Below are 11,767 nucleotides of genomic sequence, written 5' to 3'. Positions count from 1 at the left end.
CGAATCTTCCTAAGTACAGTCTGGGTGTGTCATCACAAAGCAGTATGAGATCTTTAGCCTCAGCTGACAGCGTCACAACCAAACTAACATTGTCTCTTTGCTTTGTTTCTGTTTTGCTTTTTGACATGCACCTCTTATTACTAACCATAATATTTGGGGTACATAATGCCCCCTGCTTACTTAAAAGAAAGTCAGAAGTATAAGGGGCCTTATGTAATCGTTTCGTTTCTCCTGCTTTCATATACAATTTCCTATAAATACTTGGCACATTAAAATGCCCATTTTGTAAGACACTGTAATACCAAAGCCTTCCAGTAACATTTTTGACAGACAGCTGGAAAACATTACATTTAAACTACAGCACAGTTATTTGCACTTTAAACAAAAACTAGCACCTATATTCAACTCCCTGAAGCATGTAGCAACAACAATATATGTGAAAGAAAGGAAGAATAGCCATGAAATTGAGCCCAGTTAAATGTGTCAGTTACTCAGGTTCTTCGCTTCCAAGTCAAAATATACTAGTTATTTTATGGGCTCATCACTGCAATGGAGGACACAGATGAGTGTGATTGGTCTCACTTCTTCTTCTGCCCATTAATAAAGTACCCAGGAAAAAGTCCTGGGATAAAACAGGAGGCTCAGATGGTGAGTATTATAATACATACACAACAAAGAGAAGTAGGATGGAACCATAAAATTCTCTTCAAAACACTACAGAAGAGCTTCTACAGCAAGATGCCTTGGAGCTGAGCCCTGAATCAAATAGGGAAATTGAGTGGGCAAAGATAGCAGAAGAGCATTCTCGGTAGAGAAAACCGCCTAAGCTACAGAACGCAGTGTATAGTTGAAGAAAGGGAACATAGCTCAGGTATAATGAATGTGTCTTAGAGATGGGGTTAGAATAATATACTAAAAATAGTCACACGAGTGCACAAAAATGATCGCACAAGGATGTTATTTCAGCATTGTTGGAAATAAGGAAAAAGTGACGGGTTGATTAAATACATACTGCATAACCTCTAAATGTTGTTCACCTCTGTTGACTTCGAAAGCTGTCCACATTTTACTTAGCCATGAAAGTACATTTTTAAAAAGGCATGGATTAGAACGCAAAATATAAAGTAAATATCCATGAGTCAATATCGATATAAGCAAATGATTAAGTATATTAAGTCTTCCTCTCAAGACCCATAATCCCAGTCTAATCATTAAAAAAAAAAACAAAACCAGACGGTGCCTGGATGGCTCAGTCAGTGAAGAGTCTGACTGTGGCTAAGGTCATGATTTCTGAATTGAGACCCTGGGTCTCTGCTGTCAGCGCAAAACCTACTTCAGATCCTCTGCCCCATCTTCTCTCTCTGCCCCTCCCCCACTCACTCTCTCTGTCTCTCTCAAAATAAATAAATAAACTTAAAAAAATTTTTTTAAAAATACTAAACAAATCCCAACTGAGGGACATTCTATAAAACAACTGACAAGTACTTGTCAATACTGTTAAGGTCATGAAAAACAAGGAAAGTCTGCGAAACTGTCACATCCAAGAGGAACTGAAGGCAGCTGAATAACTAAATGTAATGTGGCATCCTAGATGGGATCCTGGAACAGAAAAAGGACATTAGGAAAAAAATAAGGAAATCTAGGGGAAGGATGGCTCAGTTGGTTGAGTGTCCGACTCTTGATTTCACCTCAGGTCACGATCTCATAATTCATGAGATTGCACCCCACATCTGGCTCCATGCTGCACATAGAGTCTGCTTGGGATTCTCTCTCTCCCTCTCCCTCTGCCCCTACCCCACTCAGGCGCCCTTGTTCTCTCTCCCTCTAAATAAATAAATAAATAAATAAATAAATAAATAAATAAGGAAATCTGAATAAAATACAGACTTCAGTTAATTATTAATATTGGCTTATTAATTGTAATGAGTGTGGAATGTGAATTAAGATGTTAATAATAGGAGAAAATGGGTGAAGAGGGTGAAAAGGGATGGGAACTCTGTACTATCTTTGCAATATTTCTATAAATCTAAAACACTTCTAAATATAAAATGTATTTAAAAAAAATCTTTAAGCTCTAGGCTCAGTGTGGAGCTTGAATTCATGACCCTGAGATCAAGAGTCATATGCTAAAAAGAAAAGAAAAGAAAAGAAAGAAAGAAAGAAAGAAAGAAAGAAAGAAAGAAAGAAAGAAAGAAAGGAGCGCCTGGGTGGCTCAGTCGGTTAAGCATCCAACTTCAGCTCAGGTCATGATCGCATGGTCTGTGAGTTCGAGCCCCACGTCGGGCTCTGTGCTGACAGCTCAGGGCCTGGAGCCTGCTTCGGATTCTGTGTCTCCCTCTCTCTCTGACTCTCCCCCATTCATGCTCTGTCTCTCTCTGTCTCAAAAGTAAATAAATAAACATTAAGAAAAAAAAAAAGAGTCATATGCTATACCAGCTGAGCCAGCCAGGCACCCCTAAAGTTTTTTAAAAGTTTATGTATCATGAACCCATTCTTGTAAAAATACATACATGAGTACATAGCAATGTATTAAATATGATACAGTTTAAGTTTTACTTTATATATAATTGTTACACATACCATATATATAACATTATTTCTAAGCATTATATAGTGTATTTTATTTTCAGATTAAAGTTTGACATTTTTTATGCAGATTGATTTAGGAATAGCTCTGACTTAAGGGATTAAAAAGTTAATGCCCACAGACCACTTAGCATGGTGACTGGTGCACAGCAAGTTCTTAGGAAATGTTAGCAGTTACTACCATTATTATTACTATTGATGACATCATTGTTTCTGTCTAGGGACTCGGAATCGAGCGATTTAAATGGATGTTTACATTTTTATAAACACCTTTATTTAATCACAAATATATCAGGTTAGGAAATTAAAATATGAAAATATTTGAATTTAGGAGCTTAGACATCCCTGTCCTCAACTATTATGTTGTCTATTCCTTAAAGAGAAATTTATTTTCCACCACTCACTGTTTCCCTAACTCACAAAATGCACCCCTTACAAAACCCAATACAAAGTCTACAACACAAATAAATGGGAAGATATTCCATGCTCGTAGAATGAAAGAATATTGTTAAAATGTACATACTACCCAAAACAATCTACGGATTCAATGCAATCTCCATCAAAATACCAATGGCATTTTTCATAGAACTAGAACAAATACTCCTAAGATTTGTATGGAACTAAAAACATGCTGAATAGCCAAAGCAATCATGAGAAAGAAGCACAAAGCTCTCTAATTTCAAACTATACTACAAAGCTATAGTAATCAAAACAGTAGGATACTGGCACAAAAACAGACACATAGATTAATAGAATAGAATAGAATAGAATAGAAAGCCCAGAAAAGTCACATAAAGTTCAATTAATCTATGACAAATGAGGCAAGAATATACAATAGGGAAAAAACAGTCTCTTCAATAAATGGTGTTAGGAAAACTGAACAGTTACATACAAAAGAAAAAAACTGGACCCTATCTTACACCATATACAAAAATAAGTTCAGTGTGGATTAAAGATCTAAGTATAGGACCTGAAATCATAAAAGTCCTAGAAGAAAATGTAGGCAATAAGTTCTTTGACACTAGTTTAGCAATATATTTTGGACCCATCTCCTCAGGCAGGGCAACGAAAGCTAAAATAAACAAATAGAATTACCTCAAACTGGGGCAACTGTGTGGCTTAGTCAGTTGAGCATCCAACTCTTGATTTCAGCTCAGGTCATGATCCCAGAGTCACGGGATCAAGACCCATGTGGGGCTCTGCACTGAGCATAGAGCCTGCTTAAGATTCTCTCTGTCTCTCTGTCTCTCTCTGTCTCTCTCTCTCTCTCTCTCTCTCTCCTTCTACCCCTCTCCCACACTCTTTCTCTCTCTCTCTCTAAAATGAAAAAGAAAAAGAAAGATAAAATTGTTACATCAAACTGAAAACCTTTTGCACAATGAAGTAAACCATCAACAAAATGAAAAGGGAACCTGCTGAGTGGGACAAGATATTTGTAAATCATACATCCACTAAGGAGTTAATATCCAAAATATATAAAGAATTTGTACAAGTTAATACCAAAAAAACACATAACCCAATTTAAAAATGGGCAGAGGACTTGAATATACATTTTTCCAGTGAAGATACACAGGTGGCCAACAGACACATGAAAAGATGGTCAACATCACTAATCACTAATCAAGGAAATGCAAATCAAAACCACAATGAGATATCACCTCACATCTATCAGACTATTATCAAAAAGACAATAAGTATTGGCAACGATGTGGAGAAAAGGGAATCGTCATACACTGTTGGTTAGAATGTAAATTGGTACAGCCACTATGGAAAACAGTATGGAGATTCCTCAAAAAATTAAAAATAGAACTACCATACAATCTAGCAACTCCACTTCTAAATATTTATCCAAAAAAAACAAAAACATCGATTCAAAAAGATATATGCATCCCTATGTGATGAAGCATTACTTACAAAACCAAGATATGGAAGCAACCTAAAGGTCCATCAATAGCTGAATGGGTAAAAAAGTTGTAATATATCGATGTAATAGAATATTACTCAGCCATGAAAAAAAATGAATCTTACCATTTGCAACAACATAAATGGACCTAGAGGGTATTATGCTAGGTGAAATAAGCCATACAGAGAAATAAAAATACTATATTATTTCACGTATATGTGAAACCTAAAAATAAGTGAACAAACAAAACAAAACAGAAACACACTCGTAGATGGGAGAAACAAATTGTTATTATCAGGGTGGGGAGCAGCTGGGGGTTGAAGAATGGCAGAAATAGGTGAAGGGAATTAAGAGGTACAAACTTCCAGTTATAATACAAATAAGTCATGATGATGTAATGTATAGCATAGGGAAGATAGTAATATTATAATAACTGCATGGTGACAGATGGTAACAAGACTTATGGTGTAGGTCATTCATAATGTATAATAATATTGAATCCTGGGGCGCCTGGATGGTGCAGTCGGTTAAGCGTCCGACTTCAGCCAGGTCACGATCTCGCGGTCCGTGAGTTCGAGCCCCGCGTCAGGCTCTGGGCTGATGGCTCGGAGCCTGGAGCCTGTTTCCGATTCTGTGTCTCCCTCTCTCTCTCTGCCCCTCCCCCGTTCATGCTCTTTCCCCTTTCCCACAAAAAAATAAAAAAAAAAAAAAAAAAAAAAAAACGTTGAAAAAAAAATAATATTGAATCATTATGATGCACACCTGGAACCAATAGGATATATTATGTCAATTATACTTCAATTAAAAAAATAATCAAGGGGCGCCTGGGTGGCTCAGTCAGTTGAGCATCCGACTTCGGCTCAGGGCATGATCTCGCAGTCTGTGAGTTCAAGCCCCGCGTCGGGCTCTGGGCTGACGGCTCAGAGCCTGGAGCCTGTTTCCGATTCTGTGTCTCCCTCTCTCTCTGCCCCTTCCCTGCTCATGCTCTGTCTCTCTCTGTCTCAAAAATAAATAAAAACATTAAAAAATTTTTAATATAAAAATAATAATAATAATCTGATATGGGGTGCCTGGGTGACTCAGTTGGATAAGTGTCCAACTTCGGCGCAGGTCAGGATATGGTTCGTGAGTTCGAGCCCCACATCAGGTTCGGTGCTGACAGCTCAGTCTGAAGCCTGCTTCAGATTGTGTCTCCCTCTCTCTCTGCCCCTTCCCTGCTCACACTCTGTCTCTCTCCCTTTCAAAAATAAACATTTAAAAAAAATTTTTTTAATAATAATCTGATACAAAATCTCTCTCTCCCATTACTAACTAGATCTGTTTGGAACAATTGGTTCATTTACTCAGAGCAAAGTATTCTTCTAGACTATGGTCTGAGTGAAGGGCATATACTGAAGTTTACCAATAAAAACAGAAGTTCCATTCTAGTTAAGCCACAAGTTGGCTTTGCCTTCACCTTCACGGCTTTCCTTTGCCTTTCTCAAATTTCTAAGTTGGTGAAAGAAAAGATGTCATGATGTGAAATGAAAAAATAAAACACTTTAAAAATAATAAGGTGCCTTAAACATTAAGAATCAAGAGTTATTTTAGGTTTCCATGCTCTTTGGAAAAGATATTCTAGACCCCAAATTGGATTCTGGGCTGAAATCATATTAAATCAGGCAAGTTTGTGTTTAGCATTTTGTTTTGCTGTATCAAAGGGGGAAACTTAAATCAGATTTTCTTATTTGAATGTTTTTTACAAGAAAGCTTTTAACTTATAAATGCCAATAAGCCACCTACTGAAGCAAAGTTTTGGGTGTGAAGAGAAACTATGTTCTATTTCTACATCCAAACCTGCCACTAACTTACATTGTATACGTTGACTTCTTGCCTCACCTTCTCCATCTGAAAATATGAAACTGTTTATATATAACTACCTCATAATAATGGTATATTCCTTAATGGGTTCCTATTTATTAAGCACTTTGTGATCATGAGATAGAAGGATTTATAAACATAAAACACAGGGTACCTGGTGGCTCAGTTGGTTGAACATCTGACTGTTGATTTTGGCTCATGTCTTGATCCCAGAGTCATAGGATAGAGCCCCGTGTCAGGCTCTGTGCTGAGTGTGGAGCCTGCTTAAGATTCTTTCTCTCTCCCCCTGCTTCACTCCCCTGCTCACACTCTCTCTCTCAGTAAAATATATATATATAACCGATAAAATATATTTGAACAACATATAAAGAACAATATGTTCTTTAACTCTAAATGCCAGCAGTAACTTCACAGTAAGGCCTTTTCACCTGTAGTTTGTATTAAACCTATTATTTATAAAAACTTTTTTAATTTTCATTTATTTCTGACAGAGACAGAGAGAGAGACAGAGCATGAGCAGGGGAGGGGCAGAGAGAGAGGGAGACACAGAATCCGAAGCGGGCTCCCCAGGCTCTGAGTTGTCAGCACAGAGCCCGACGCGGGGCTCAAACTCACAGACCTCGAGATCATGACCTGAGCCGAAGTCGGACGCTCAACCGGCTGAGCCACCCAGGCACCCCAAACCTATTATTTATAAACTAACTACTTATTAAAGTATCCTTACTTGACTCCTCACTGTATCCTGAGATGCCATTCTTTCCTATTTAGAAGAGTCTCATTTTTTAGCTAAACATTAACACTTTCCACTCTCCAAGAAATGTTCTCCATCTAGTCCGGTTCAGCATAAATACTCTTTAAACATCTAAGTTGAACTGAATATACTAAATACTAAATTACTAAGTTATGCGGTCATGGATTTCCAGCTATGTTCTATGTAATCCAGTACATAATACCTGCTTTGATACCATTTTAATTACTGTTTTAAATCTAGTGGCCAACAGTAGCTTTCTACTGCTTTTGTGGCTATGGACAAATTCTAATGCCTAATCTTTCTAAGTGTCTATTCTCCAAGTCACAAAATAGGAATAGTACTATCATGGTGATTATTTGGGAGAAGATGGAGTATTAGTGAACTGCTACAATAAAATCAAATTTAAACACACACACACACACACACAACCTAGACATTTTATTGTGAATGTTTTGATTAAAAACATATGCATAGAGATTCTTCAATATTGACTTGCACAAGTGATAAATGAGGATTTTGATGCTTAAAACTGCACTTTATAAGTGACACTGGATTAACTCTCTGACTTCCACTTCCTCACTTTTAAAAATCCCTTCAATCTGCTCTTCCCCTAGAATCCCGGGCACCTGGGTGGCTCAGTCGGTTAAGCGTCTGACTTCCGCTCAGGTCATGATCTCTCAGTTCATGGGTTCGAGCCCTGCGTCGAGCTCTGTGCTGACAGGTCAGAGCCTGGAGCCTTCTTCGGATTCTGCATTTCCTGTTCTCTTTGTCCCTCCCCCACTCACGCTCTCTCTCACAAAAATAAATAAGCATTAAAAAATTTTTAATAAAAAAACTTAAAAAAAGAAAAATCCCTTCCCTATACTAAGAAGTAAAAAACAACAACAAAAATCCTTATCACCAGAGACAGGTACTTTAAAGTTCAGAAGCCAGAGAAGCAAACCTTGTTACTAATCCACTGCCTCAGCCCAAATTCCACTTAGAATTCCTTACTAATTAAAGATCCCAAACACCTGTTTTCTTTATCCTGTAAATTCCTCGCAAAAAAAAAAAAAAAAACAAACTACCTGACCCGGTCATTTCTTTGGGTCTCATTTTCATTACTGGGCCTCCATGTGCACATAATAAAACTTAGCTTTTTTCCCCCCTATTAATAAATCTCATGTAAATTGAATTCTTACCCCAGCTGAAAGAACACCTAGTTCCCTCAAATATAATCCAGCCAATTCCAACTCCAGAAGATCTTCTGACTGGCCCCCTGCCTTCCATCTAGCTGCTGGTTCCCTAATGATTCCTTCTCATTTCACATGGACCATCACAGTGACCTTCTAATTAGTCTTGTTGCCAAAAATTTCTGCCTCCACCAATTCATCCTCTACCCTATCTCTGCCCAATTTCTACTCTCCAGGCTTAAGACCTGCTCCTTATTTCAAGAACAGGTATAAACAGCTCTATGCCTGCCGTCCTATGGCCCCTCATCTTACAAGTGAAAAACTGATGCTAGGAAAAAGGAAAATGACTGTGTTTTGACTATTCCATGAACACACATACATCAAAGCCATGATAGTGACAAGACTCCAGCCCTTGTGATCCTAATTCTGCAACTTAAGTGGATAAGTTTTTTGTTTTTTTTTTCTGATAGAGAACCATTTGCTTAAAGTGGATAAGTTTTAACTGTGGTTTTCATTTACCCATTTTACATTTCTAATTGAAAATAACTTTAACATTTCCTTTTTTTCTAATACAACTTTTTTGTTTAGTTATTAAAGATTTAAAAAAATGTTTTTAATGTTTATTTATTTTTGAAAGAGAGAGAGTGCAAGCTGGGGAGGGGCAGAGAGAAAGGGAGTCACAGAATCCAAAGCAGGCTCCAGGCTCTGAGTTGTCAGCACAGAACCCAATGCGGGGCTCAAACCCACAAATTGTGAGATCATGACCTGAGCCAAAGTGGAATGCTTAACCGACTGAGCCACCCAGACACTCCTGTTTGTTTGTTTGTTTGTTTGTTTATTGAGAGTTAGTGAGTATGAGTGGGGGAGGGGCAGAGAGAGAGGGAGGGAGACAGAGAGAATCCCAAGCAGGCTCCATGCTGTAAGTGTGGAGCCCCACGAGGGGCTCGATCCCACAAACCATGAGATGATAACCTGAGCCAAAACCAAGAGTAGGCTGCTCAACCGACTGAGCCACCCAGATGTCCCTAATGTAACAACTTTTAACACCATGATTTGTCTCCAGATATTTTTGGTTCTTATATATATTTTATAAAGCAAAATATTTTGCATCGATGTTTATACTGTTAACTGTTCCAACAGCCTTCTCAAACTCTGTGCTATGGTGTTCTATAGGACAGGACAGAGACTGGCCTGGGGTTCACTGGACACTGCTCAGGCTAGAGTCTGAACACCTGCACCTTGGGGGTGCAATGTAGATCCAGAGTCTGGTCTTCAACTCTGTGTTCCAGAATTCAATTATTTCCCCTCACTGGGGTCATTTGTCTTTTAGAGAGTGAGTCAGTCAAACTAAATCCACAATAAAACTAATTAAGAACACAGGATATAGTTTTTAAATGTAATTTCATATACTTTCAGGCCAACTTGGATATTCTAATGGTTTTGTACAGTGTCTTGTTTTCCCAGAGGGAAAAATCTGCATGACAAAACCTATTACTACCCAAAGGCTGTTAGGAGATCCTACACCAGGTTAAGAAGGTTGAATAATCTTCAGAGAAAATGTTCAAGCCTATGCTACCCTTATGCCCCCTAACTCCACTACAGAACACACAGGCTATCACAGCAAGAACACTTGGAATTAGAAAATGAGCTTCTGTCACTTCACCATCTGAATGACCTTGTTCTGGTCATTTGCTTTCAAGAGCTTATCTGCAGGTCAGTGCTGGAGACCCAAATACAATTCCTCAGCATCTAACCCAATTCACTCACCCAACATACTCCATCCTTCCAGTATGACAGCATTACCTCAGTCATGCTACAGCTTATCATAGGTATATTTTAGTATCATAAAAGATGATTGGGGAAACCCATTCTTCCCCCCCTTTTCCTTCCTTTCTTCCTTCCTTCCTTTTATTTTCTTTCTTTCTTTCTTTCTTTCTTTCTTTCTTTCTTTCTTTCTTTTTCTTTCTCCTTTCTTTCTTTCTTTCTTTCTTTCTTTTTCTTTCTTTCCTTCTTTCTTTTCTTCTTTCCTTCTTTCCTAAATTTAGGAGTGTGCCCTAGCGGTGGCCTGTGCTCCCCATGCCTAGTTCATCTATACCAAGTGTCCCCAAAGTATGGGTGCTCAACAAAAATCTCTTGAGTGCAGCATCCCACCTTTAGCACAGGCCCTGCTAATGTTTGTTGAATTGTACTCAGTAGAATTACATTTAGTGACATGAGAAGAAAAAACATATTTGATCACTTAAATTTGATAACAATAATCCCTCTGCATGTGGTACAGTAGAATTCTAGACAGTTTTGGAGGAAAGAGATTTGAATTCAAGCCCAGGCTTGCCCTCTCAAAAGCTGCCAACCTAAGACCCCAGGACTGTTGAGATGGAGTGGGATAATAAGCTCTGTGACCTATGCCTCATTGCACAGGGACTGATGTCATTATTGATATTAGAAGAGTGTCCTTAGTTATGAGTATTTATTGAAATTTTGTATTCATGGAATCATACAATATTACCTCTAGAGAGGGGATCCTATTATTTTGTACAACTTCCTGCTTAAAGCAAGAATATCTTTTTTTAATGTTTTATTTATTTATTTATTTATTTATTTATTTATTTATTTATTTAGAGAGAGCAAGCAGAGAAGGGGCAGAGAGAGAGAGGGAGACAGAGAATCCCAAGCAGGCTCTGCTCTGTCAGAGCAGAGCCTGAAGTGGGGCTCAAACTCATGAACTGTGAGATCGTGACCTGAGCCAAAAACAAGAGTCGGAAGCCTAACCGACTGAACCATCCACGCACCCCAAGAAACAATCTCTTCTAAGCATTGTAGTGAAACCAAAGGGGCTACAATATGCAAGAAATCCAATTAAAACCCTCAAGATGTCATGGAATCAGCATTGTTTAACAATATGGCTCCCAGTTATACCTCAGCCTCTTCTCACCTTCTGAGTTGCCTGTGTCTGTCACAGTCTCAGTACAGAGACTTGCTTGCTTGGGTTGAGGGTGTGGAATGACATCATGGAAACGTATTCTCCGACCTCACCATGAAGGTAAAGCCCCAAGGAATACTTTTTGCAGACACAGAGAAACCAAAAATACGAGGCTAAAGGAACCTCAGCAGTCATGAATTCCTATGTTTTTAAAACATTTTTTACTGTGATCCACAGTTAGAAACGCGTTTAATGTAATAGCCCAGTACACACACACACACACACACACACACACACACAAATTGGAACAAAAGTTTAACAAAACAATATTTACTTTACAAAGTACAACAGCACATTCTGATCTCTTTTATTTCATCTTTTAAAAAGCTTTGCTAATCTTAAAAATAAAACAGCCAGTTATTTTACCAGCAAATGACCTTACTCAGGGATAGGAGAGAATTTGCAATTTGGGACATACAAGCTATGGCAAAACCATTGGCAAGTCCAGGGAACAAAGAAGAGAGACACTTTTATAGAGGAAAGGGGGGAGTTGGGAGGGGCTATTATAAACAGAG

Source organism: Panthera uncia (genome assembly GCF_023721935.1).
Source record: "Panthera uncia isolate 11264 chromosome B2 unlocalized genomic scaffold, Puncia_PCG_1.0 HiC_scaffold_24, whole genome shotgun sequence".
Classification (NCBI taxonomy): Eukaryota; Metazoa; Chordata; class Mammalia; order Carnivora; family Felidae; genus Panthera; species Panthera uncia.
The sequence above is the reverse complement of the archived record's forward strand: the minus strand, read 5'-3'. Positions refer to the sequence as shown.